The sequence below is a fragment of the Lygodium microphyllum genome, unplaced genomic scaffold (genome assembly GCF_053477565.2).
Source record: "Lygodium microphyllum isolate KBCC unplaced genomic scaffold, Lygodium_microphyllum_v1.1.10 scaffold_82, whole genome shotgun sequence".
Taxonomy (NCBI): domain Eukaryota; kingdom Viridiplantae; phylum Streptophyta; class Polypodiopsida; order Schizaeales; family Lygodiaceae; genus Lygodium; species Lygodium microphyllum.
In genome coordinates, this window is record NW_028229565.1 from 146,443 (window position 1) to 173,070 (window position 26,628).

Sequence of the window (26,628 nt, forward strand, 5' to 3'; positions counted from 1 at the left end):
CTAAACCTATGCATCGTGCACAATCTAAACGGCGAGGGGGTAGAGAGAATGAGAGTGGTGTTTAAGTGCTGAGAGAAAGGAAAGGCTGATTGTTTTCATGTATGCATATCATATAGATCGATCGTTAATTTAAAATAAGGATCTAGTAGCACGAGGTCTCCTCGGTGCTAGGTTCGTGCAACGTAGCAATTACGCGTCAGAGAAATTCATTGAAAGAATGCTTTTGCACTAAGCACAATGCTGATTTTTCTTTGTTTGAGCACATGGACATTCACAATTTGCATGAAGCATAAAATGATAAAAGGTATCAGACAATACCTCTTGGATGCATAGCACATGTATTCTCTAGATCGTGACCAATGTTGAGTGAGTAAGGTTGTCCCAAGCTGTAGGCTAGGTGTTGGGTCTAAGGGGAAAGTAAAGTGAGGTATGGTATATCTTGGAACGAAATAATTGGTACCTTGAGAGGACTATGTGCGAAGTGTTATATATGTTTAGCGACGCATCGAGGGGCCAATCCTCAAGATGTAGGAGAGTCGCAGTGAGGTAGCCGCAGTCAGCCGTGGAAGGACCTCCTATGTTTGTACTTCTTGCCATTTGGCAATGTGCTGGGATTCCCTCTGAGGAGTGTTAATTGGGTTAGAGTTAGACTATGAGACGTGATACAAATGCAAGATGTTTAGGAAGGCAATGTATGTGTCATCAACGCTCCTAGCCGCGAGGCCATGGGGTTGTTGAGCGCATGATAGAGGCCACTAGTGCATGAGCCAGTGCCGGCCCATTTTATTCCATCAGTGGTGCATCTACCGGGAGCCACTTATAAGTGGTGGTTTTCGGATCTAGGGTTTCTAGGGAGCAAAAGGAAGTTGGTTTATGTCCTCTGACAAGGACCGTCAAGCCGAAATCCAAAAAGCCGAACGTGCTGAGAGGGCTAGACGGCGGTTAGAGATCGTGAGCCATTATTCTCCTCAAAGGAGTAGCCCAGTATGTATACGAAGCAGTGGTCTTAGTCATTTAACTACTCCACCTATTCCATTAGGGGCAGGAGGAAGCATAAGTTCTTTCCCTTCTCCACCAAGTCTACCCACTTTAAGTGGGGGTGTGAATCCGTCACTTCAAGCTCCTACTACTAATCCGATTGTCACCATGGCATAGCCTATTGCGATTCTTGCAGGGACGCCGGATTTACCAGCCTTAGGAGTTCCCTTGCCCATTTTTAATGGGTTAGCGGAAGAGGATGCAGAATTGCACATTTGTGAATTTCAGAGATTGATGTTCAATTATCGCATCCAGGACGAGGGACATCTCATGATGTTCTTCAATATGACGTTAAAAGGAAGGGCTGCGCTATGGTATCACAGCATAGAGTCTGGAACCATAACCACCATTGATCAATTCTATGCAGCTTTCTGAGCGGAATATGCCCCCAAAAGAGGTGGCCAATATTGGTTGCGGGTCTTGAATGTAACACATCAAGATCCTCACGAGAATGTAAAAGCATATGCTAAGAAGTTGAAAGAAGTATTCCGTAAGTTGCAAACTTACATTCCCATTCCACTGGCTGCCCAATTGCAATACTTTTTGCATGGGTTAGATTTTAATATCCAAGTACAATTGAGCAGTGTGGCCTTAATAGATATAGATACTGCTATTACGCGGGCAGAGGGAGTGGAAGCACGATTATAAATGGCCTACTCCTCTCGAATGAATGTTAATGGGGGTTTAGTACCTAGTGGCAATCCAGCATTGACGAATGGAAGTCAAGGGATGCCTGTGACTAACCCTAATGGGAGAGGGAGTATGGTTTCAAATGTACCTTTACTACCGGCTCCTCCCAGTGTGACTATGCCTATGCAAGTCAATTGGCTCCATCAAATGTTGGAGGCCAAGTTTCAAATTCGAATGTTGTTCCTGTGGGTCAACAGCTAATGCCAAATCAGATTGTTAGGCCAATGGAACGACGGGTTGACGATCGAGGCTACGAGTCGAGTGCATCTAATGTCCTTGGCGAAGTTAAGGACATGATGAAGCATTATACCGATATGATTTCCGAACAATATCGACAAATATCCGTCGACGTTAATTTCTTAAAGAAGCAACAAAATTTGATAGGGAGTCGACGCCCTGAAGAGGGTGGATCCTCTAGATTTAGTTGTAAATGGTGTGGTGGACAGCACTTCCCCAGAAATTGTCCAAATGTGAAATGTGACATTTGTGGGAAGTCGGGCCATTTAGCTGCTACGTGTTGGAGTAAGATTAGTTCTCTCCAACAAGGGAGTAAACAACCGGGTCCAGTGAATCATAGAGCGCAAGGAAATAACTTGCAGCAGAATGATTCACCTAGGCAAATATTGCAGAGGGGAAAAACAAATATAGAAGAGTTGCCACAAGGCAACAGAGTCAGCCTTATTGAGGCTGTACGAGTTAATGATGCTGAAACCTCTAATTTAAGAGTTGTGACAAGAGGCCAAAAGGCTAAAGAGGTTGGCAAAGATAATACAAAACCGATTGAGGCAAACCCTAAACAAGGGGATAAGGGGACACAAGTCCAAAATCCTAGCATAGAAGGGGGACCGCTAAGACCGGTTGACAAGAAAGTTGACCCTAAAAAGGATGAGGAAGTGCCAGGAAAGAAGGCAAGAGCTAAGAAAGAAGCACCAAAACTGGTCCAAAGACCAAAAGAGAGGATGGTTTGGCGAGAAAAGAGAGCTTTGGCTACTTATCATGACTTTGATTTAGCAAGTTCTCTTTGCGAAGTCAAACCAGATGTGAACCTCTTGCAATTGATCAAATTATCTCCAGGAGTACGCAAGGAATTTAAGAAGATCCTGCGTATTGGGTATATTGTGGAACCTCTGGGCATAGCACGAGTAGGGGAAGATTGGCTTGACCATGCTGAAAAGAACTGCCCTAGGGTTCCAGCTTATGCGGATGGAATATTAGTGGAACATGCCATTGTAGACATTGGATACTCTGTCAATATCATGAGTTTAGAGTTGATGGAGAGGTTGGGTCTAGGCATCCAGAAAGACAGCTCCACCCTTCTGAAAATGGCTGATGATAGTCTAAGACAACCAGAAGGTTGCGTTACTAAGGTCCATGTTACAGTTGAAAGTGTAGAATGTTTCTTGGACTTTAGGGTGATAAGATTTGCAGGACGCCCTAGCTATCGGGTTTTGCTAGGTAGGCCTTGGATCTTACGAACAGACTGTCAAGTCGATATACCTGCCGGTCGAGTGGTTCTAGGTCGAGGTGCTAATCGAGTAATAGTCGATGCTTATCCTGAGTCTCCTCAAAGTGAGAGAGCTCCTTTATCTTCTACTGAATTAGAGACAGCAGATGATCCATCTAGTAGTGAGACATCATCTAGCGATGAATCTAAAGAGGGGTCCACTACATAGGATATCTATCAGATAACTCTAAATGAGCCGATAGAGCCGCAAGATATGATAAGAGACACGGATGTGATTGAGTGGGACCTTGGCCCGTCGAATGATTCGCGGCCAATTAAATTAGGATCCATGCTCAGTTCACCAGAAAGGGAGGACTATGTGTCCTTGATTCAAGAATTCTGCGATATCTTTGCTTGGAGTTATGATGAGCTGAGAGGCATTCCTCCCAGCCTGGCTATTCATACTATTCCTATAAAAGAAGGCAGTCGTCCTGTGCGTCAGAAGGTAAGGCGTATGCCTTTTGAATTAAGGGATGGGCTGTTTGAAGAGTTGCAGAAGTTAAGGAAAGATGGTTTAATCTTCCCTGTACAACACACAGAATGGTGTTCACCAGTGGTTATCAAGAACAACAAAAATAACCAGATCCGATTATGTGTGGATTTTAGAGAGCTGAATAAGCAGATAGTTAAGGATTACTACCCGTTGCCGTTTATTGACCAGATTTTGGATCAAGTAGCGGGTAGGGAGATATATTCATTTATGAATTGCTTTGCAGGATATAACCAGATGGCAATTGCAGAAGAGGACAAGTTGAAAACAACTTTTATTACTGTCTTTGGTACTTTTGCGTACCATGTGATGGCCTTTGGTTTATGCAATGCACCTGGATCGTGGCAACGAACAACAGACAAGACCTTTGGTGACATATCCCTAGATGAATTGAAAGTATTTATCGATGACCTGGGGGCAGCCACTGTAAGGGAAAGGATGTTGAGTATTTTGAGAAAGTGCTTTGAGCGCTGCTGACAATTTTGTATCGCTCTTAACCCATGGAAGTGTGTCTTTGGAGTACCTTATGGGCTATTGCTGGGCCATGTGGTCAGTTCAATAGGAATAGCAACTGACCCTAAAAAGATCAAGGTTATATTTGCTATGAGTCCACCACGCACTCCGAAAGAGGTGCATAGCTTTCTGTCGTCGATAGGGTACTATCGGAGATTTATAAATGCCTTGGCAGAAAGGACATTGCCATTAACGAATTTATTATCCTTTAGCTGTTCATTTGAGTGGAGCGACCCTTGTAAGGTAGCTTTTGAAGATGTGAAGCAGGAGCTAGTAAAAGCACCTGTTTTAAAAGCACCTAAAAGAGGCGAGGTGTTCTATATATTTTCAGCAGCCACTATGCATAGTATAAGCTGCTGTTTAGCCCAAATCTGGGAGGAAAAGTGGTATCATCCGATAGCTTTTGCTAGTCGAAAATTGGGCATTTCGGAGATCAATTATACCTACATGGAGAAGTTGTGTCTTGCGATGGTCTTTGGGACTAAGAAATTCAAGCACTACATCCTCTATGAAAAAGTAGTGTTTTATACAAAGGCGGAAGGGCTTAGACTGCTTATGAACAAGCTGTAGCCGCCTAATCGTTTGGCAAAGTGGTTAATCACTTTGCAGGAGTTCGATTATGAGATTAAGAGTAAGCCACCGAGGTTGCAACGTATTGTGGAATGCCTTGTGGATTTTGGGGAGCCGAAAGAGACTTTGGCTGAAGGAAGTGATATTGAGGAAATGTTTAAAATTGATACAGCTTCTATCCCATCTTGGTATGCTGCTATTATGTATTATTTATCAACAGGAGAGACGGGAGCTGGTTTGTCAAAGTCTGAGAAGAGGAAAATCAAACAATAGGCTTTGAAGTTTTCCTTGATCGCAAGGACACTATATCGGCAAGGTGTTAATGATATTTATCGCCGATGTGTGATGCCTGACGAGGTTCCTTTTATCTTGGAGGAGTGTCATGACTCTGCATGTGGAGGGCACTTTGCTGGATGGTTGACGGCACAGAAAGCGTTAAGAGCTGGATATTGGTGGCCGTCCATCTTCCAAGATTCTTTTGAGTATGTGAAGCGATGTGATACCTGTCAAACACATGACAGTAGAGAGAATAGGAAACGTCCACTTATGCCTATTATGGCTATCCTTCCATTTGAGAATTGGGCATTGATTTTGTGGGTCCTATTACCCCGTCGTCTACTACCCAGAAGAGGTATATTATAATGGCCACTAATTATTTTACAAAATGGTCAGAAGCGTGGGCAACGAGGCAGGACAATGCCAAAGAGACTGCAAGTTTCCTGTTAGAGCAGATTATCTACCACTTTGGTCCACCGAGGGAATTAGTGTCGGATCGTGGAACCCATTTTTTGAATAAGGTGATCAAAAGCTTAAAAAAAGCTTGGCAAATCAAGCACAATAAAACGACTCCTTATAATCCGCAAGCAAATGGGCAGGTGGAAAGTACTAATAAGCAACTTGTGGGTATCTTGTCTAAGATAGTCTCTGAGAAGAAACGAGACTGTGATAGGAAGTTGTATGTGGCCCATACGTCAGTTCGTCCTCTCAACATGCTAAACTTTGATTACCATAATTACAAATAGAGGAGTTCGTAATGGCAGGCTGTGTAAACCCATTGTGGACGTACACATTATATTTTGACGGAGCGTACAGGGGCCCTAATAAAAAAGGAAGTGTTGGAATAGTAATCCGAGATCCTCGACGTAGAGTTACAATGAAGTTAGCTACTTATCTCGGGGTAGGATTCACTAACAATATGGCGGAGTATAAAGCCTTGATTATGGGATTGCATATTGCCAAACAAAGTGGTATTCGTCGGTTGTTAGTAAAAGGGGATTCCTAGTTGATCCTGAATCAGCTAGATGGGACATACACAGTGCGGAATCCCATTCTTTGTATCATGTGCGAGTCAGGGAAGCTGCCGGCCAGTCTAGGATGCCGAGGCGAACGCCCAGGATTTTTCGGAATGCGATTCGAACATCGTATGCGAGAAAGGCCAGGAAAAGGGCTAGAATTGAAAGGGTGGCCAAGGAGGGGGCCAAAGGGGGTGCCTCTTGGGACCCCCTACCCCCAAATTCAACGAAAAAGGAGGAGGGCGTGTCGTGAAGATAAGCGCGCAAGAAAAAAACGGCACCCCCCCAAAAAACAATTTCATGGCTGAAAAGAAGCCATAGCAATGACATCACGGGGCTGATCCACTATTCCTTCACTCCGTATCGCCGTCCTTCATGTGCAAAATGGTGGACTGTAGAGAGAGAGAGAAAATCAGTCTTTCTCTCTCCTCCCTCTTTCTCCTCTAAGGGCAGATTCGTGCGGTGAAGAAGAAGAAGAAGAATGGATGACGGATGCTTGTCCAATGAAGACCGGATTGCTCCGTGGTTTAAGAGGAATGAAGATTGCTGATTGTGGGTCATCGTGAGCATTAATGGCTGCTAGAAATCAGTCCGACAATGAGGCATAAAAACCCACAACCCGAAAATACAATTGGTAATGCGTTTTTATAAGAAAATTTGATTCTTTATGCTATTTGATATATGAGACATCGTTCATATGGGCTATAAATTGATAATAATGTTGTTTGCAATGTCTTCCAAGTATTTGAAATCAGAAAACCAGAAAATCATGAGCCGTATGGTCGAAAACAATAAAATAAAACATGTAAAACACGCGAAATAGGGGAAAATTGGGTGTTTTTGATATATAAATGGAAAATATAATGAGACACACCAACTAAAGTTGTGTTTTTGCTGGAAATGAACCTAAGGGCCACAGCTCACAACTCATTTTTCATTTTCAGTTATTTAATATTGCAAAAAATACAAGAAAAATAGGGAAAATGGGTAAAAATAAGGGAAAAATAGGTTTTGAGTGTGCAAAAAATACTAAAAAAATAAGATTCATGTTTGTGCATGTATGGGGGGTCTGAAGTATGAGGTTTATTCTCAGTTTAGTCCTACCTTTATGTTTTAGTGAGTTTTTATTGCTTTTCATACAACAAAAAACATGGAAAAATATTACCCTAAACCTATGCATCGTGCACAATCTAAACGGCGAGGGGGTAGAGAGAATGAGAGTGGTATTTAAGTGCTGAGAGAAAGGAAAGGCTGATTGTTTTCATCTATGCATATCATATAGATCGATCGTTAATTTAAAATAAGGATCTAGTAGCACGAGGTCTCCTCGGTGCTAGGTTCGTGCAACGTAGCAATTACGCGTCAGAGAAATTCATTGAAAGAATGCTTTTGCACTAAGCACAATGCTGATTTTTCTTTGTTTGAGCACATGGGCATTCACAATTTGCATGAAGCATAAAATGATAAAAGGTATCAGACAATACCTCCTGGATGCATAGCACCTGTATTCTCTCGATCGTGACCAACGTTGAGTGAGTAAGGTTGTCCCAAGCTGTAGGCTAGGCGTTGGGTCTAAGGGGAAAGTAAAGTGAGGTATGGTGCATCCTGGAACGAAATAATTGGTACCTTGAGAGGACGATGTGCGAAGTGTTATATATGCTTAGCGACGCATCAAGGGGCCAATCCCCAAAATGTAGGAGAATCGTAGTGAGGTAGTGGTAGTGGCAGTCAGCCATGGGAGGACCTCGTATGTTTGTACTTTGTGCCATTTGGCAATGTGCTGGGACTCCCTCTGAGGAGTGTTAATTGGGTTAGAGTTGGACTACGAGACGTGATACAAATGCAAGATGTTTAGGAAGGCAATATATGTGTCATCAACGCTCCTAGCCGCGAGGCCGTGGGGTTGTTGAGCACATGATAGAGGTCCGGCTAGTGCATGAGCTAGTGCCGGCCTGTTTTAGGTCCCATCAAACATAGAACAATCTAAGTACCAGAATGCTAGATTAACTCTGCAAGCGCAATACTAAGTAACATTTTAACTTAACCTATCTTTCATATTGAATGTAACTATCATTTCATGCATATTGCATCCTATATTCTTTTCATCAAATGAAATATAACCCTTTTTCCATTCATACATCTACTTATGCATGCAAGTTATGCTACTTAAATTTATAATGCTATAAAAACATAATCTTTCCTTTTCCCATGCAAGTCACGCTAATAAGAATGCAGTTGCTTATGTGAATTCTAAATAAAATATAACTCTTTTACCCCTCTCCATAACAACTATCTATTCTTTAATTAAACATCCTTCTATGAATTAACCTATTTACGGTCATCACAAGGGATTTTTATTGCACAAATGCATAATTCATTTCTTCCAACGTAAATTACCCAATGAAAACCTTCCAATGCACAAGAACATCGCAATTTATATTTAACCTATATGTGAGATGCAACTAGGACATTATTGCATAAGTGCATCTTTTAACACATGAACCATATATTAAAAAATGCAACAACCTCTCATCATGATGGTGCGAGAAATATAAGTACCTTGTCATGCGATTTAAAACTTTTCCGAACATTCCTATGATCTTTTCTTTAAAAACATAGCGTTCTAATTAAGTTTTCCCTATATGAATTTATACTTAATGCACCCATATCATGCGAAAACGAAAAGGGTGAATTTGATGGAACCTGAACATCTGCAGGAGGGGTATTATCGATTCTTGCACTTTGGGTGGGGACTCCTATATGTGCTTCTCTTACTCCCATGTGTGCTCCTCTTGTGTGGCACTTTGGGGCCATCGCAATTGGGACTTGGAAATAAGTCGGGCAGGTGGAGGGTGTGCTGAAATTCTCTGCAAACTGGCAAACCTTTCTTCCCGCAAGGGAACTCCCTTCACAAACGAGTTGTGTCCTTCCGCGGTCTACGGATGAAACACCCCCTAGGAAGCTTTTTTTGTGGAAGTTTCTTAAGAAGGTTTTTTAATTTCTTATTTTCTAACAGGGGGCCGTGACAGCATCGTGATGGAGACGAAAATGATGATGATGAGGGTGGCGGTGGTCCTGGCAGCCTGGAGGCATTTAGGTGGAGCAAGGGGGTGGCGCTACATGTCAGGTGGAGGGGGGGCGTGAAGTGTAGGTGGAGCAAGGGGTGGCGCTGCATGTCAGGTGGAGGGGGGGCGTGACGTGTAGGAGGAGCAGGGGGGTTCTCTTGGGGGAGACACGGGAGAGATGTTACGTAAGTAGACATGTTTTGCTGCGGAGGATATACTCCATTATAAAGCAATGAGGATAGACTCTTGTTTCAAGGTAGCATTAGCTTTCTATTAAAAAATAATTGTTGCATTAGCTTTCTATAAAAAATAATTGTTGAAGGTAGTTATCAATTTTACCTTTCTATAAATAATGGTTATATGAAGGTTCGGATTATAATATCTCTAGTTGGAAGACCCTTCATTTTGTTGCTATGCATGAACTTGAGTAGTCTGGGATAAATGTTTATTTCCTAATCCTTCGGTCCCTACTTGGTCATTTAATGGTTAAGAGTAAGGAAAACCAAATCATTGCTTTTAGGAATTGTCAAATCAAATGACAGAATGAATTTGGAGGTTGCCAATTTGATGAATTTCAAGACGTGTTGTCGATTGAATGAATTTTGAACTAGATAAATTGACCATAATATCAATCAGTCAAATTTGAATCTAGAGATCTTTAACTAGAATCAGTCAATGTGAATCACACTTAGGCGAATCTAGAGATCTTTAGCTAGATGAAGTTTCCATTAGACAAATTTGGATGAATTCTAATTGAAAATTTGCATTTGGAGAATTGGCAAATTGAATGGCCTTGATGGCCTTTATGATAGATGATCAAGAAATTTTCTAGCACCATGGACAATCAAATGAATTTTGAAGAGAAAGGCACACGGTTGATTGTAGATAATGCAACCTTAATGGGTCTTGTGACACAAATGTCCTCATAAGAGTGGGTAGACCCTAAGGTCTTATTATTTGGTGGGTCAACTTTTGAAAAGCAGGGGCTTTTGGTTATTTCATTCTTGTGAGAGAACGTGGAGAAGCAGGTAAGGTTCATCTTCAATTGACCACAAGAGCAGCCAAATCGTCTACGTGGACGCGGACCAGAAGTGAGCTCAACTCCTTCCTCTCACTAGGTAATCTTCTTTGGAGGAGATGGTCTTCTTACGGTTTGTGCACGAATCAGGGCTCCACCCCTATTGTCACTAGGAAATGCCCCTTCTTCACCCCATCCAGAATGCATCTTGTTGCCTTCTCTGTGACACGGGTAGTGCACCTCTACTCATTGTAGAGTGCAGTGTGCCAGTGGCCTGAGTGCACTAGTGGGAATTGCAAACTTCAAAGGGGGAATGGTGGGCTGGTAGGATCTTCTTAAATACAGAAAATGACATGGCCCTTCCTTTGCCCAAAGATTGTGTCTATGAAAGAAGCACTTTCAATGGAGAAGCTTTTGCTGGTGATGGTGGTAGATGTACTGGCCTCAACAATGAGACATCTGCAGTAGAGGATTTGCACATGTAGTAGAGGCATTTGCAGTAGAGGCTTAGTAGAGGATTTTGAGTCCTTCAAAGTTTTGAATGTCATAAACACAAGCAAAACATGAGAAAGTACGAGTTTGATCAAGATTCTTGTGTCAAAAGGGTAATCCATCTAAAGACTGTAATAGGCCATTTCATGGGGCAACCAAGTTCTGTTGCTTGATGCAATTCACTGAAAAAGAGTACGGCTATGATACATTTCATTTTGCCAAAGTCCTTCCTAGTGCTGCAGCCATGGCCATTGTAGGGACCGCAGTCAGACAATTCAGCTCTCTAGCCTCAACAGAGGGAGTCTTTTGCATGCTGGTCAGGATTCGGAACACTCTGCTGGAAAGCCGGAGTCAAAGATGAAAGGGAAGGCGTAGGACATCTTGCAAAAGGCTGATGGAACATCCTTTTAATAGATAGAAGATTAATTCAAATCCATCATGCCAATATGGTCAGAGAGCACATTGTAGTCGATGCATGTTGTTGCTCTTCTTCTCTTATTGTTGACATCGACCATGGCCTCTCTCTTTCTCTCTCCGTCTGATGATGATGCACTGGCCTCTCTCTCTCCCTCTCCGTCCAGTGATGATGCACTATTTATATTTCAACTGTGCACTCTGATGTTTTGCCTTGATTGCACTTTGACTGATGCCTTATATGGTTTGTTGGGAGTAGGAGAACCTTGCCCTATGCGTGTAGGTTATGGCTAGTCTATTGAGTTGTATACCTATAGATGTTGCTATGGCAGCTTCTTTCCCTGACTAGCATAGTAGATGAAAACTTAAGATTTTATGTCCATCTTGTTGTCCAGATACCCACAAGCACGTGTACATGTGTCTTTGTTGCATATTGATTTGGGGTGGTTTCATCATGTTTATCTTGCTGCAATTCATGACCTATTTCTTTCTACGATGATTGGCTGACATTCCTTCTAACATCATTGGCTACAAATCCATTCTATATCCTTCCTCCAATCAAGCAAGATAGATGCATTCAAGGTCACAAGGAGTAGGATAGTTGGGATGGCTTTAATAGTGCCATTGGTCCTAGTGTTTATCCACACTAAGCAAGCCCCAATGTCCATCTTCATCATATCCTTCTATCTCAATATTACTGCAGCTCAACTTTATCATCCTTTTACTCATTGTTGCATAAATATTAGCTTTGTTATTTTTTCATGAGTATTTAGGTTGCGTGTGCATCTCTTCGATGTGGCACACTTGTAGGTGATTTTTGGATGAAGAGTAGTAGAGCTTGTCATTATGTAAATAAAGTTTTGATCATGTAATTATGTAAATGCATTATGTCTCGAGCCTTTGTTTGTATGTGTTTACCAATCTAATGGATAGATGTATCTACACAAGCACATTACTTGTGCTCACTTTTTTCTCTTTTGGATTTGCAGTCAACCATGGCATTTGACAAGGCATGATGCATGCAGTACTTCAAGTTGGGGAATTTGTGGAGGCTTGGTGGAGAGAATGAGGATGAATAGCCATTCTTTATTGTACCTTTGTTCTCTCTCTCTCTCTCTCTCTCTCTCTCTCTCTCTCTCTCTCTCTCTCTCTCTCTCTCTCTCTCTCTCTCTCTCTCTCTCTCTCTCTCTCTCTCTCTCTCTCTCTCTCTCTCTCTAGCTAGTTATGATATTGGTTCTCAACAATGAGCTCATCAAAGTCATGACTAAGAGGTGACAAAGTCACCTCTTTCCCTTGCATGTACCACAAGACTTTCAAAGTGAAACCTCTATCTTTGTGGAGCAAGTGTAAGCACTATACACAATTGGAGGTCTCTATCACTATGAGGCTCAAAGAGAGATCTAACGTATGATTCAAGATGCACAATGATCGTTCAAGTCTCCCAAGTGGATGGGATGGCAATTGGATGTCCAAGTAATTGCAATGGAAACCATAGTGTATTTGGTGTAGTTGTCCCCTTTGTTACTCTAGTGGATTTCAAAAGATGAATCATAAATTTTCAACAAAAAATAGCGAAAAACTGATTCACAAGCATCTCCACTCAAGAATTGAAAAGGTAAGTTGGTGACTTAGACTAGGTCTAGGTAGCTACTACCAATCCCTCTATCTTCTCTATTTGTGTCATTGAGCAAGTGGGTTCAAAACTAGTCCAAAACTACAATTTGTGAGTACCATTTAATGATTTATTGATGTTACCCTTTATCTTAGGGGTTATTCCCATCATCCTCATCTAAATTCTCCTTCTCTCACTATTGCTATCATCTTTTGGGTTTGTATCGAAATCCAAGTCACTGCCCTAAGACTTTTGACCTTTTTAAGGGGGTTCAAAAGATTTCTTTGACTTCTTGCTAGAACCAACCATCAAGGTTTGTTCCACTATTAGTAGCTAGAGCCACCGGCAAAGTGTGAGAAAAACCTAGAACATAAATACAATACAATATTTTTCCAATAAGCTTTGTATTGGTAATCTTGTGGAAAAAAATGTATGTGTATGTCTGTATGGAATTGTTGTGTAACTTTTTATATGGGCTCACTTTGTGACTATGCTAAAAGAGGATTTCAAGAACATTAAGCAGTACATAATGACATTATGAATTTTAATTTTCTTTGTGGTTATGCTTAGATTTCATATTATGGCACCAAAAAGAGTGCTTGGCAAGAGAAAGGAATATGTCTCACATCATAGTAAACGTCAAGTCAACACGAAGCTATGTTCCGGATGTGCTCCTAGGCAGATCATAGACCAGGAAGCATCATCACGTGTGAGACCTTTGGAGACTCCTCCAAAGAAGAAAGGACGTGGTCCAAAAAGATGTGTGTTCATTGACGATGAAGCACAAGTAGATGGGGACTCTAATACCATTGACGAGATTGCTGAGCAGACAGGTAGGCACTTATATGTTCATTTCATTTATATGCCACTATTGCTTATTGTTACTCATTGTTGTTTATCATTATATATACAATTGCTTTGTTACTATTTTTTTAAATTGTTGTTTATTAACATCTGTGTTTATAGAGACCAATGTGCACCATGAGGGTCTGGACGTCAATGAAAAGATGAGTGGTGATACTACTCAAGGGGAGGCCGAGGATGGAAAACAACAAAAGCACTCAAGGCACCTGGGCAAGCAAGTCTCTCTAGGCTTGATTAAGGATGCACTGAGTCAGTTTTATGTCAACAAGAGGACATTGCCTCCTGTCGTACCTCTTTGTAGATTGGTGGCTCATGAGGCAGTCAGATTTTCCACCGATGATGCTTAGTGGTTGATTCCTTCCTTTGATTCTATTGGTTATCTAGAGACTATGGGACACTTCCTTGTGTTAGTTGCAAGTCCTAGAGGGGAGACCATACCTATGACAGCCAACAATCTAGATGACTGGGGTCTGATTTGGGGTCAAAGAAATGAGGAGTTTGAGATGGCTCTTAGGAGAGAATGGCAGGATCTTAGGGGCAAGAAGTTCTTGGTTTGGGATGGAAACCATAGGCTAAAAACATGGTGGAGATGCATCAAAGAAAGTAAGTAATCATTTATACTTTGTCCATTATGCATGTAGGCATTGAATATATTTGTATACTTCGACAAACATTGAATACTTTGTCTTATGTTATCCAATTTTCAATTATAGAGCAATGCTTAATGTCATATTTGTGTATGGTGTCAATTCATTGAGGTGCCAATGGAGAAGGAAGTAGAGCTACTACTCGCATTAGATACCACCAATGCGTAAGTATTCTTCCTTAAACTATGCTTCTCATTGTCATATTTATGATTACATTCTCATATTTATGATTATGTTTGTTTCCAATAGTATTTCTAGGGCACATGTAACTCCAAATACTACTCATGAGGTGTACATGTTCCAAAAGTTTGGTCTTGCAGACAAAGAATCCATTCTAGATAGATTGAGTCCAGACATGAGGAAGTGGGCTAAGGTTGAGATGAGTATAGAGGGAAGGAATTAACATGGTGCTGCTCCATGGTATAACTCTCCTTGCAGTTTAATATCTCAGCTTGTATAGAAGGTGCTTTTCTATCTCTAGCTCTCTTGTATGGAATGTGCTTTTCTATCTATGGCTATAATTTTATTTTTGTTTTGGCATGACATGATGAATTCCATGCCTTTATCTCAAAAGAAACTGCGAAGGTTGAGGCTCTTGGTATAGATGAGACAGGAGGAAGAAACGATTAGATAAGTCTATAAGAGCGGAAGAGGAGCGCCTCAAAGATAGGGGTTACAAGTACTTATGCATTGCCAATCCCCAAAATGGGGATGATTTCTTTAAGTTGTTATTTAGCCTAAGGTGGGATGATGCAAACATGCTCAAAATCACAAGAGACAAGTTGTATTGTCTTACAGGTAATTTGTATTTACAAAGCAAGTTGCATGCCTGTTGTATTTTTTCTTCAATTCTTTCTATTCATGCATGTTTTTGTGCAATGTAGGAAAAAAATATTACTGCATCTTATGAGTCTTACGAAGTCTAAAGTTCCCCAATACCCTCACTTTGGTGATTACAAGCTCTTTCAAATTTACATGAAGAAAGAGACATATTGGGCTCATTTGCATTTGGAGGCCGTGCTACAGATCCAAAGGATATAAGTAGATACAAGTAGAAGGTCCACAACTGCCAGACTCATTTGAGAAGTTTTTCAAACTTAACTTGAAGAATCATGTCATGCAAGTTGACACAACACAATACATACATATTGCTTTTTTGACATTTTTCTTAATGTACGTATCAATATTAAGTTTTTGTAAAATGTTTGTAGGCTTTTGTGTGTCTCGTGGATGGAGTGAAGTCTTCAGCCTGTGTATTCATCCAAATGTGTGATTTATATGTTTATTTTGATTGTTGTGCATGAGGAGTAATCATTTCTTCTCTTATGGTAAGTGCTTTGATCATTATGGAGTCATTTGGATCGAGAATGTTGCAAGTGGATACTACAGTGTGTAAAAGAGAAGACATTGGATGCAGCTCTGGAATTCACAAGAGAGTGGATTGATATCCATGATGAGAATACCATGTATTCTCCAACATTATGTGAGAGGAACTTGACGGCACGGGAGGAAAATGTTTGTCCTTGATGGCTTGATTACTCTGTGGGAGTTATCCCTAAGCAAGAGAAAGATTTGCATAAGAGTAAGTACTTTAATCCATGTAAAGTGCATTGTTGCTTTTATAGAATTACTTTTTATGATCATGCATGAGGGTTTAAAGGTTGAATCATGCTTGTAGGGTTCATGGAGGAGGTTCCTACTCATGATTCACTTGCCATGCCCATTGTTGTAGAAGAGCAAGTAACTATAGGTATTGAGGGTGCAGAAGGAAGTACTCAGGCCATCGAAGCTCATAAGGATACTACACAAGCCGCCCAAGGTAGTCATGATAATGTGCAGGCTACTCAAGCTACCATTGGGGCCACTACTACACTTCTTGCTAGCCCCATTGACAAGAGAGGCAAAGGGCTTATGAGCCAACCAAGCACCTCCACAAATCCACTGAGAAAAAATGTGATGCAATCATTTATGGCACCCACCACCTCCTTTGTTGCAGAGTCATCTCTTGGCTGAGAGAGTTGGGAGAGGCGACCCATAACTCATTCAGTAGGTGAGAATCTCTTATATTAAGTTAAAATTCATTTGCTTTGTTTGGCGTCCATGAGGAAGACTTACATGTTCCCTTGATAGGTAAACATGGTGACCATGCTTTGAAAGAACCTCAATTTACCTATTTGCATGTAGCATTGCATCATTGTTTACTTAGCATCAATGACTATGTGTTGTTTTTTGAATAGCATCAACAAGTTTTTTGCAACACATAAGACACATCTTTATAGAAAAAAATGGCATTCCATGTCGAGAGGTAGCTCGATTGATATTTGCAGATTTTGCTACGGGATTGCTTGTGGATGCTCTAGGTTTCGCTTTCATTGGGTAAGCTAGGTTTTCTCTCATACAAGGTTTACATCAAAATCACTTCCCATATGTTATGACCCTTGTGTTTCTTTTAGACGACATGACTATTCCCAAGTGGAATACATTCTCAAAGGGTCTAGTTACGGGTTGCATGGATCTTGCTCGTGAGTATTTGGCCAATTATTTGGCTGACGAGGGATTCTTGGTTAGTATGTGCTTGGCAAAGCATATAGGTGAGTTCATTGTGGATGCAGTGAGAGTGGAGCTTATGCTTCACCTCACTTGGATGCTCATGTGTAATTCCAAGGATTATCGGCACCCTATTACTAGAGAGTAAGTAAGATAACAAAGTTGGATGCTTTAAACATATTGTTATATGTTGCAAACAAGGTTTGATCACTTATTCTATTTCCACTCATGAATAGGTACTTGATCTTACAATGTGTCTTTGGCATCGTGCTGGTCATGTTGTACCTTGCTACAATAAAGAGGCTGGGGAGAAGATTTCAGAGAGGTTATTTCTAGCATATTGTAGCTACATGTTGGATGATTATGCCTTTCCCACAGATATTGATGGTGCCATTCTTAGAGGTGGGGTGGAGAGGTCTCATCTTTTTTATCGGTAAGTAGTTTTTGTCAAGATTGTGGGAGAGAAGGAAGGAGTCTCACTTGTAGCTTCCTCGCTTGCACAATGGGGGAATACACACACAGGTGGACGCTCAAAACAGTTTTCCTCTTCTTAGTTGTGTAAGCCAAAAGAACTCTCATACAAAGAAATAGAAGAACCCTATATATGGGTCTCAAACCAAACTCAACTAACTAAGGTGGCATACTAGCTGAACCATGAACTAGAGTAGATAAGGATAGCTGTCATCTAGCTATTATTCATGGGCGGTGTACCAACCGCATCTGCAACTAACAAGTCGGTGACATAAATGCACAACGGTCACCCTGGCATATCACGAGTGGAGCTCGATATCTCAACACTCCCCCTCGAGCTCAATCCCAATTCTTGCACATCAAGCAGGTCTCTGAACTTGCGCAGCTTCTCTACGCCCAATGCCTTTGTAAATATGTCAGCTACCTGATCCTCTATGCCGACATAAACTAGATTAATAAGACCTAGTAAAACTCTCTCTCGCACATAGTGATAATGCACCTCAATGTGCTTTGTTCTAGCATGATAGACTGGGTTATTTGCCAAGTGTATACTACTCATGTTGTCAGAATAAATGACAACTAGCCCATCTGTAGATTGATGCATATCATAAAGTAGCTTATGCAACCAAGCTACCTCACATGCAGCCATTGCTGCACCCCTATACTTAGCCTCTGTGCTCGACAAGGCAACTGTAGGTTGTTTCTTGCTGCTCCAAGTGGCTGCAGCACTCCCAAAAGAGAACACATATCCACTGGTAGATTGTCTATCAGAAATACTACTAGCCAATCAGCATTAGTGTATCCATGCAACTGTATCTGAACCCCAGTCTCATAAAATAGTCCATACTGCAATGTGGACTTCACATACCTAAGTATGCATCTAGCCGCATCCAAATGCGGTTTCCTTGGAGCCTGCATAAACTAACTTACCAAGCCAACATCATAGCTCAAATCTGGTCTGGTAATAGTCATATAAATCAAGCTTCCTACTATGCGCCTGTACATAGTAGGGTCTTCCAAAAGCTCACCTGCATCTGCGCTCAGCTTCACATTCTGCTCCAAAGGAACTGAAATAGGCTTACAGCCTATCATACCATATTTGGACAGCATGTCCAATCCATACTGCCTCTGCAAGAGCCATGTCCCACTTGGTGATCTAATTACCTCAATGCCCAAAAAATAATGCAGCTCTCCAAAATCCTTCATCTCAAACTTCTGCTTCAATAGCATTTTTACATGAAGGATATCTTCATCACTATCACCTGTGATAATCAAATCATCAACATAAATGACAAGCAACATAATACCTTAGACTATTTTTCTCACATAAAGTGAGAAATCTGCCTTGGAAATCTGAAAGCCAATAGTGACAAGATACTGTCCTATCTTGTCAGACCATGCTCTAGGTGCTTGCTTCAAGCCATACAAGGCTTTTTTCAACCTGCAAACAAACTCAGGATGAGCAGCATGCACATAACCTGGTGGCTACTCCATATAGACCTCTTCTTGCAAATCACCATGCAAGAAGGCATTCTTTACATCCATCTGATGTAAAGACCATCCCTTTGATGCAGCCATAGCAATGACTGCTCTTACGGTTGCCATCCTTGCAATCGGACTGAATGTTTCTTCATAATCAATTCCATATGTTTGTGCATACCCCTTGACTACTAGTCTTGCCTTGTATCTGTTCACAAAACCATGTGCATTGTGCTTCATCTTATAAACCCACTTACAACCAATTGCATTCTTATCTTTAGGCAAAGGCACTAATTCCCATGTAGCATTTGCTTCCAAAGCATCCATTTCTTCATCCATGGCTTTCTCCCATTTTTCTTTTCCCATGGCTTGCTCAAAAGAAGTGGGTTCTGGTTCTTGTATCACTTTGACTATATAGGCATAATGAATGGCTATAAATCCATCATATTTCAGCCTATCCACAGGATACCTAGCTCTAGTAGACCTGCGCAAAGTAGGCTCACTTCCAGGTGCTCTCAAAACATCCCTGGTCTTCCTTACTCCAGGTGTAACAATAGAAGGAATACCCAACTCATCATCAATGCTCTGTTCTGAGCCACTGGATTCACCATCCACATAAGAGTAACCTGCATTCACATCAAACATGGGCTGATCTACCTTCTCTTTTCCTTTTCGTGATAACTGCATACCACTGTCTGCATTGCTTTGAGAAGATTCTCTTGATCTCAATCTGCCTGTCCATGGTGAAGAATGTGAACCACTACTAGTGGACACTCTAGGTCCACTAATATCTTGTGACTGCTGCTGTGAATTCTGTGCAGCATTACCATTTTGTGCATCTACATTATCAATCACATTTACTAGTTTATACCAGCTACTCATCTCATCAAAAACAACATCTTTGCTCACTGTAAACTTACGAGTAGAAGGGTTATAGCATCTATACCCTTTTTGCTCTGCAGAGAGTAGCCAATAAAGATGCACTTCTCAGCTTTTGGATCCAACTTGGATCTCAACTCATCTGGCACATGAACATAGGCAATGCAACCAAAAATTTTCAAATGAGAAATATCTGGTTTCCTACCAGTATACCTCTCCTCTGGAGTCATGCCATGTATTGCTGCAGTGGGAATCCTGTTCATTATGTAGACTGTTGTAGCAACTGCCTCAGCCCAGTAAAAATCTGGCAGGTCTTTTTCATTGAGCATCGCACGAGATACCTCTCCAATATGCCTGTTTTTTCTTTCTGCAATTCCATTTTGCTGTGGGGTATGACTACATGAATATTGCTGCTTTATGCCATGCTCCTGAAAGAACCTTGCAAACTCATTTGAGAGGTACTCTCCCCCTCCATCTGACCTTAGGCATTTTATTTGCAGGCCTGTTTCTTTTTCAACCATAGCTTTAAGAGTTTTGAAATGCCCAAACACTTCACTTTTCTTTTTCATAAAATACACCCAAACTTTTCTGCTATAGTCATCAATAAAAGTAACAAAGTAATGACTGCCTCCAATAGATGCAGCTTTAGTAGTCCACACATCAAAGTAGATTAATTCCAATGGCTTCTTACTCTCTTGAACATGTCTAGGAAATGGTTTCCTTGCCTGTTTTCCAAATTGACAGGCTTCATATACGTTATGCATTTCTGCAACCTTGAATTTAGGCAATCTTGCAACAATATTTTGGGCTTGCATTGATTTAAGTCGTTGTACATTAACATGGCCAATGCGTTTATGCCAGATATATCAATATTTGCAACTACACCGGTCCCATGTGCAAACATTGTTGCACTCAATTCAAGCATGTCTTCATCCAACGTAAACATTCTGCACTTCTTCTTTCCTTTTGCTATCAAGCAACCTTTATTTTTCATATCCTCAACAAAGCATCCATGAGGATTAAATTTGACCTACAAGCCCTGCTCAACCATTTGACCAACATAAACCAGGTTCTTGGTGATATTCGGGACATGAAATACATCCGATAGGTATTTCTTTTTCCCATCTTTCATAAACAAAGGAATTTTTCCAATCTGCACAATAGGATGTGCAGTATCATCACCAGTCTCCACAAATCCTGGTTTTTCCATTTTCCTTGCATCCTGCATCCATTCTGCATGACCTGTCATGTGGTTTGACGTACCTGAGTCAACATACCACACCGTTGCTTTCTTCTGCACTTGTCACAGAATTGTCCATGTGCTGCACCATAAACAAATGCTCATTTCTGTCATCACCCTGTCTACTAGAAGATGCATAATTTCCTTGTTGCAATTTTCCATTCATGATATCATTCTGCTTTTTATAGCAGTCTTTAGCCATATGACCCATTTTACCACAGTAGTAGCATTCAACATTGTTGTTTGCATTTTGGCCTCTTTGCCATCCACCATGACCTCTTTGGCTCCCCCTGCCTCTAGAGTTACCACATCCTCCTCCATAGGACCGGTTTTCTTGAGTTTGCTACATATTCTGATTTCTACCACGGCCTCCAGATCGGCCTCCTCTACCTCTTCCAGCATTTGAGTAGAAGACATTTTCTTTTGAAGTTTCTCCTAAAGAAGATGCACCACCATTTCTTTGCTCCTCAGAAATTAGAAGAGCAATCAACTCCTCAAAATCAGGAAATCTTTCACGGACGGAAATGGATGTCCGGAACTGTGCATAATCCTTTCCTAGACCATTCAAGGTCACAGAAACTAAATCATCATCTTCCACTGGCAACCCAATGGAAGCAAGTGCATCTGCAATCTTCTTCACCTTCATGTGGTAGTCATTGATGCTCATACTTTCTCTTTGCACATTGTGCAACTCTTGCTTGAGTTGCATTTTCCTGGCTTGCGTATTTGTGCTATACATTTTTGACAAAGTATCCCATGCCTCTTTTGGCATACTTGCATCCTGAATATGCACAATCATAGAGCCTGAAATACTGATAGACAGCTAGTATATAACTTTTCTGGCTCTCTCATGCCATCCTTTAAATGCCTGCATTTGCTGTTGATTGGGATCATTAGGAAGAACTGGTTCTTCTTCATTTCCTGCAACAAATTCCCAATATCCTTTTCCCATAAGGAAATTCGTCATTCTAAACTTCCATGCTTGGAAGTTGTTCTTGTCAAGCTTTTCAGTGACAATCTGCGAAAGAGAATCAGACGCCATTACAGAACACTGCAAAAAATTCTGTCACTGTAAAAAACACAGCTTCAGCCTCACAAGGGCAAATCTGCAAAACTGATGAAAGTGGTATTTGACCACACAGTCACTTCCTAGTGACGATTTTGTATCAACAGGCAACAAGGATGATTCTGTAACTCCCAATGTCTTTGCGCACAGGCATACGATGCAATTTCTACGGTAACTTTTCACCAACATGTAGAACAGTGGTCACACAGCATAAAACAGGGCCTTTTCTTGAGTGCATGAAGAAAACTTCCGCCTCCAAAACAAGCCCTGAAATGGCCTCAAATCAAAAAAATAGAGCAACCCGGGGCTAAAGCCCTTACCCACAGCATCTACTGGCCTCTTGCTACACCGCGAAGGGTGTCTCAATCTGAGACAATGCACTCTTGCACTTTCCGGTTGTGATACTGTAGAGACTTGCTCCCAAAACAGAAAATTGAAAGCAATACTGGTCCTCTTACCAGAACACCGTGAACTTGGTTTGCTTTCTTGAGCTCCTTACCACGAACAAAGCTCTGATACCATGTCAAGATTGTGGGAGAGAAGGAAGGAGTCTCACTTGTAGCTTTCTCGCTTGCACAATGGGGGAATACACACACAGGTGGAGGCTGAAAACAATTTTCCTCTTCTTAGTTGTGTAAGCCAAAAGAACTCTCATACAAAGAAATAGAAGAACCCTATATATGGGTCTCAAACCAAACTCAACTAACTAAGGTGGCATACTAACTGAACCACGAACTAGAGTAGATAAGGATAGCTATCATCTAGCTATTATTCATGGGCGGTGTACCAACCGCATTTGCAACTAACAAGTCGGTGACATAAATGCACAACAGTCACCCTGGCATATCACGAGTGGAGCTCGATATCTCAACAGTTTTGTATGTTTTTGCTCTCAGGTTTCGTTGTATAGTTATTTCATTGTTTCTACTTGCATGGTCGCAAACGCGTTTGTATCTTAATTGGTGATATGGTTAGGTGGTTATTGGCCACATTTACAAAGCGCTATGACTATGTTTTGGATATGTTTGCAGGGTGTGGTAGTTTGGCACGGGCCAATGTAGAGGAGATGAGACACTGCATGTGTCTAGAGCTAGATGACATGCTCTATGGGGAATGTTTATCCACCCTTGTTTGTGGAGGGACTGGTACTATGTTGAGGGAGAGGGGGTTATTCACCCTTATACTATGCTGAGGGAGATAGAGAATGTTTATCCACCCTTGTATGTGAGCTTATTACATTGCTTAGTTTGACATTATGCTTTGTGGTTGGTTGTGTTGACACCATATCATTCAACTATATTTTTGCCATGTGACTATATTGGTTTTTCTTTCCCTATCATTACTTTATCCAAGGGATCACATGCATTAGGATATTTGATTTGGTTGGTTATGTTGAGAATATGCCACGTTGGTCTTTTTTTCTTGATGTGTGCTCATGTAAATACAAATTGTCATACTATTTTAGTAATAATAAAGAATTATAAATTTATTTTTATGTCACTTCATGTCTATAGTTTGTATGACTATGAATCAGTAATCATGCTATGAATGTATGTTGCACGAAAAAAGCTTGAAAAAATGAGATTGATTGCAAAAGAACGAAAATGAAATCTCGCAAAAATAAAATCCCCCTTGCCATGTATTAATGATGAGAGTTCCAAAAATGCATGGCAACCATGGCTGATGCTTCATCTAGCAAGAAGGAAGCTAACATCAAGAAAGTAAACAACAAAACTTAGTGAATGAGCCAAAAGATGTCTTCTCCTAGCCTCTTGCCTTCTTTATCCTAACCCCTCATTTCCAAAGTTAAGAGCACATTTACGTAGGCAAGGGCTGAATTTACAAGGATGGAAATTACTAGGTATGAAATTAGCATGATTCCAAAGTACAAAAATATCAAAGTATTTTTTCTTCATGACAAACTATCCCGTCCTAAGATGGTTTTGTCCTCAAAATCAAGGATAAATGGACCAAATCCATGCCAAGGATGATAGTAATAATGCCCATGTAGCTCCAATATGATAGGAAAGAACTTTCCATGAAAGAGATACCTTTATATATACCAAACTGTGAGTATATTGGCTACTGTCCAAACAGGGATGATTAACAAAAACTGTCATAACTTTTGATAGAGTGGTCCAAATGACACATATGAGGTATAGAAATGAAGTATACAATCCTAGTATCACCCCATAACGTCAAAATCAATTTTTGATCAAGTTAGGACAGTTTTATTGCCGACACTAATATCTCATAGCAAGCTGTCCCTACACAGTCCATGCACAGTCTATCATGTATCATCCTGTAATAACCAAGGAAAATCATTCACATAAGTGGATGGTTGCCAAGAAGATTCTTCTATAGGTAGAATCTTCCACTTAATGAGGTAGTGAGTAAGAGTACGATTTTTGAGCACTTTTTCTCTCTTTCCAATAATGCTTTCAGGTTCATATATGACAAGTCCTGCTTCATCCATTGGTGGCAACTCTTCCAATACCTGCACATCAGGTCCAACATACTTCTTAAGCTGTGAAACATGAAATACATCATGTATTCTAGTGGAGGAAGGTAGTTGGAGCTTATAAGCAAGCTCTCCAACTTTGTCCACTATCAAATATGGTTCATAAAATCTGTGACCAAGCTTAGTGTTCCCACCCTTCAATGAAGCATATTGTGTCTTGGGTACTTTAAGAAACACCCAATCTCCAACTTTTAAATCCAAATGTCTTCTCTTCTCATTGGCATAAGCTTTCATTACTTCTTATGCTTTCCTTATGCTGTCCTTGCATTGTCTCATGAGCATCTCCATCCTTTCCAACTCTTCCTTTGTTTGGGGGTTAATATCTTCATGAAACAAAACTGATGGAATTTGAACTTTGTACCCATAAAGTGCTTCAAATGGGGACATACCTATGCTCATGTGATATGTTTTTGTAATATCCCCCGTGCCCCCATGCCTTCCCCCCATGCAAACCTCCTCCTCCCCCTTAAAATTTTTTAAATTACCAATTTTTTTTTTACTCCCTCTCTCTCCCCCTACTGACTACATGGCGGGGAGAGAGAGAAAGAGAGAGAGAAGCCCCCCAGGTGGAGGGTGGAGGGTGGCGGCCATAACGGCCGTCTCCCTCCCCTCGTGAAGCCCCCTCCCCAACATATAAGGCAGCCCCTCCCCCCTCCTCCTCGAGTCGTCTGCAGCCCCTTCCCCCCCTCGTCGTGGACAGAGCACCCCCCACCCCCTCTCGTAATTTCAGCACCCCCCTCTCCCCCCCTCGGTGATCACAAAGAGAGAGAGAGAAGAAGAAGAAGAAGAAGAAGAAGAAGAAGAAGAAGAAGAAGAGAGAGAGAGAAGGTCCAAAAGAAGAGAGAAGAAAAAGAAGAAGAAGAAGGGAGAGAGAGAAGAAGAAGAAGAAGAAGAAGAAGAAGAAGAAGAAGAAGAAGAAGAAGAAGAAGAAGAAGAAGAAAAAGAAGAGAGAGAAGAAGAAGAAGAAGAAGAAGAGAGAGAGAGGAAGAGAGAAAGAGAGAGAGAGAAGCTTCTGGAAGCTTCTTCTTCCCCCCTAAGAGAGGTCACACACCCCTCTTGATATCTCCAGAAATACGCCCTTCCCCTTCAATCTCTTCCTCCACTCAAGGAGAGGCGACGAGGATCTTGCATAGTCTTGCATAGAAGAGTGCGAGAACTCTATTACTCATACCCGCGTCTTCAAGTATGGCCCCAAAGTGTAGTTCCACGAAGATGGCCGGAAACCCTGTAAGTGTGGATGGAGGTTGGAAACAAGGTGGTACCGCAACCGCGAACGTTTCATCAGGCATCAATGCCACTGGAATCATGGCATCACTCCAAACCCAGGTTGATCTATTATTAAATCATAAGTTATAATCATCACGGCAAAAAAATCATATTCACATGCATCACATTAATTACGTTTTTGATAATTTCTTAGGTATGAACTTAGTTGTGATGTATGTAACAAGCAAGATAATTTCCGTTGTAAGATAACATCATAATAGGTGAAATTGATTAGATAGTTGCATTGTAAATTACCAAAAACGTCTTGCAAGAATTCCTACATAAAGTGCATTGTTCCTTGCACAAGTTCTTACTTAAAATGCATTTCAGAGGACATTGAAATAAACAAAGTGCATGTCCATATCACAAGATGGATTCTAAGGTACATGTAATAATTTTCAGACAAGATTAAAGTGTAGCTAGACTCATACAATGATCACATAAAGTTAGATCATTCAAGAAGGTTATAGATCGTGTAAATAATTACATAGAGGATAATGTTAAGATTGCATACATAGAAAGTACCTTCGCATGTGTGGCATAAAATATCATATGGATTATATCAAAATTGAAGCATTGAAATGAAGGCATGGCATTACGTTGTATGCATTAAAGTTGTTGGGAAAATTCAACGTTGATTGTAATCTACCGAATGGGACTGAGATCCATGAGTCCGTGTCAAAGTCCTTGGTGACTTCAAGACGGATATGTAAAATCTTAAGCGCCTGTGAGAATTATTAAGAGGCCTTAAGAAGATTATACTTAAGACGGAGTAGGATTATTCTAAATAGAGACATCTTGACCAACCATGGTCAAGGGGATAGACAATCTTGATCAATTAAGATAAAAAATAAAGGTACATAGGTACTACAAGGGATTTAGGAGATAACCAGCAATTTGACCAACCAAGGACAACGGGGTTGTCCATGATCTATCTTGCAAGGAGACCT

At 41.0% G+C, this 26,628-nt stretch overlaps 1 pseudogene; it reads left to right on the forward strand.

Annotated features, from left to right (window-relative positions):
- Positions 1-16,718: 16,718 nt before the first annotated feature.
- On the forward strand, positions 16,719-23,083 carry LOC148008692 (uncharacterized; annotated as a pseudogene).
- The last annotated feature ends 3,545 nt before the right edge of the window (positions 23,084-26,628 follow it).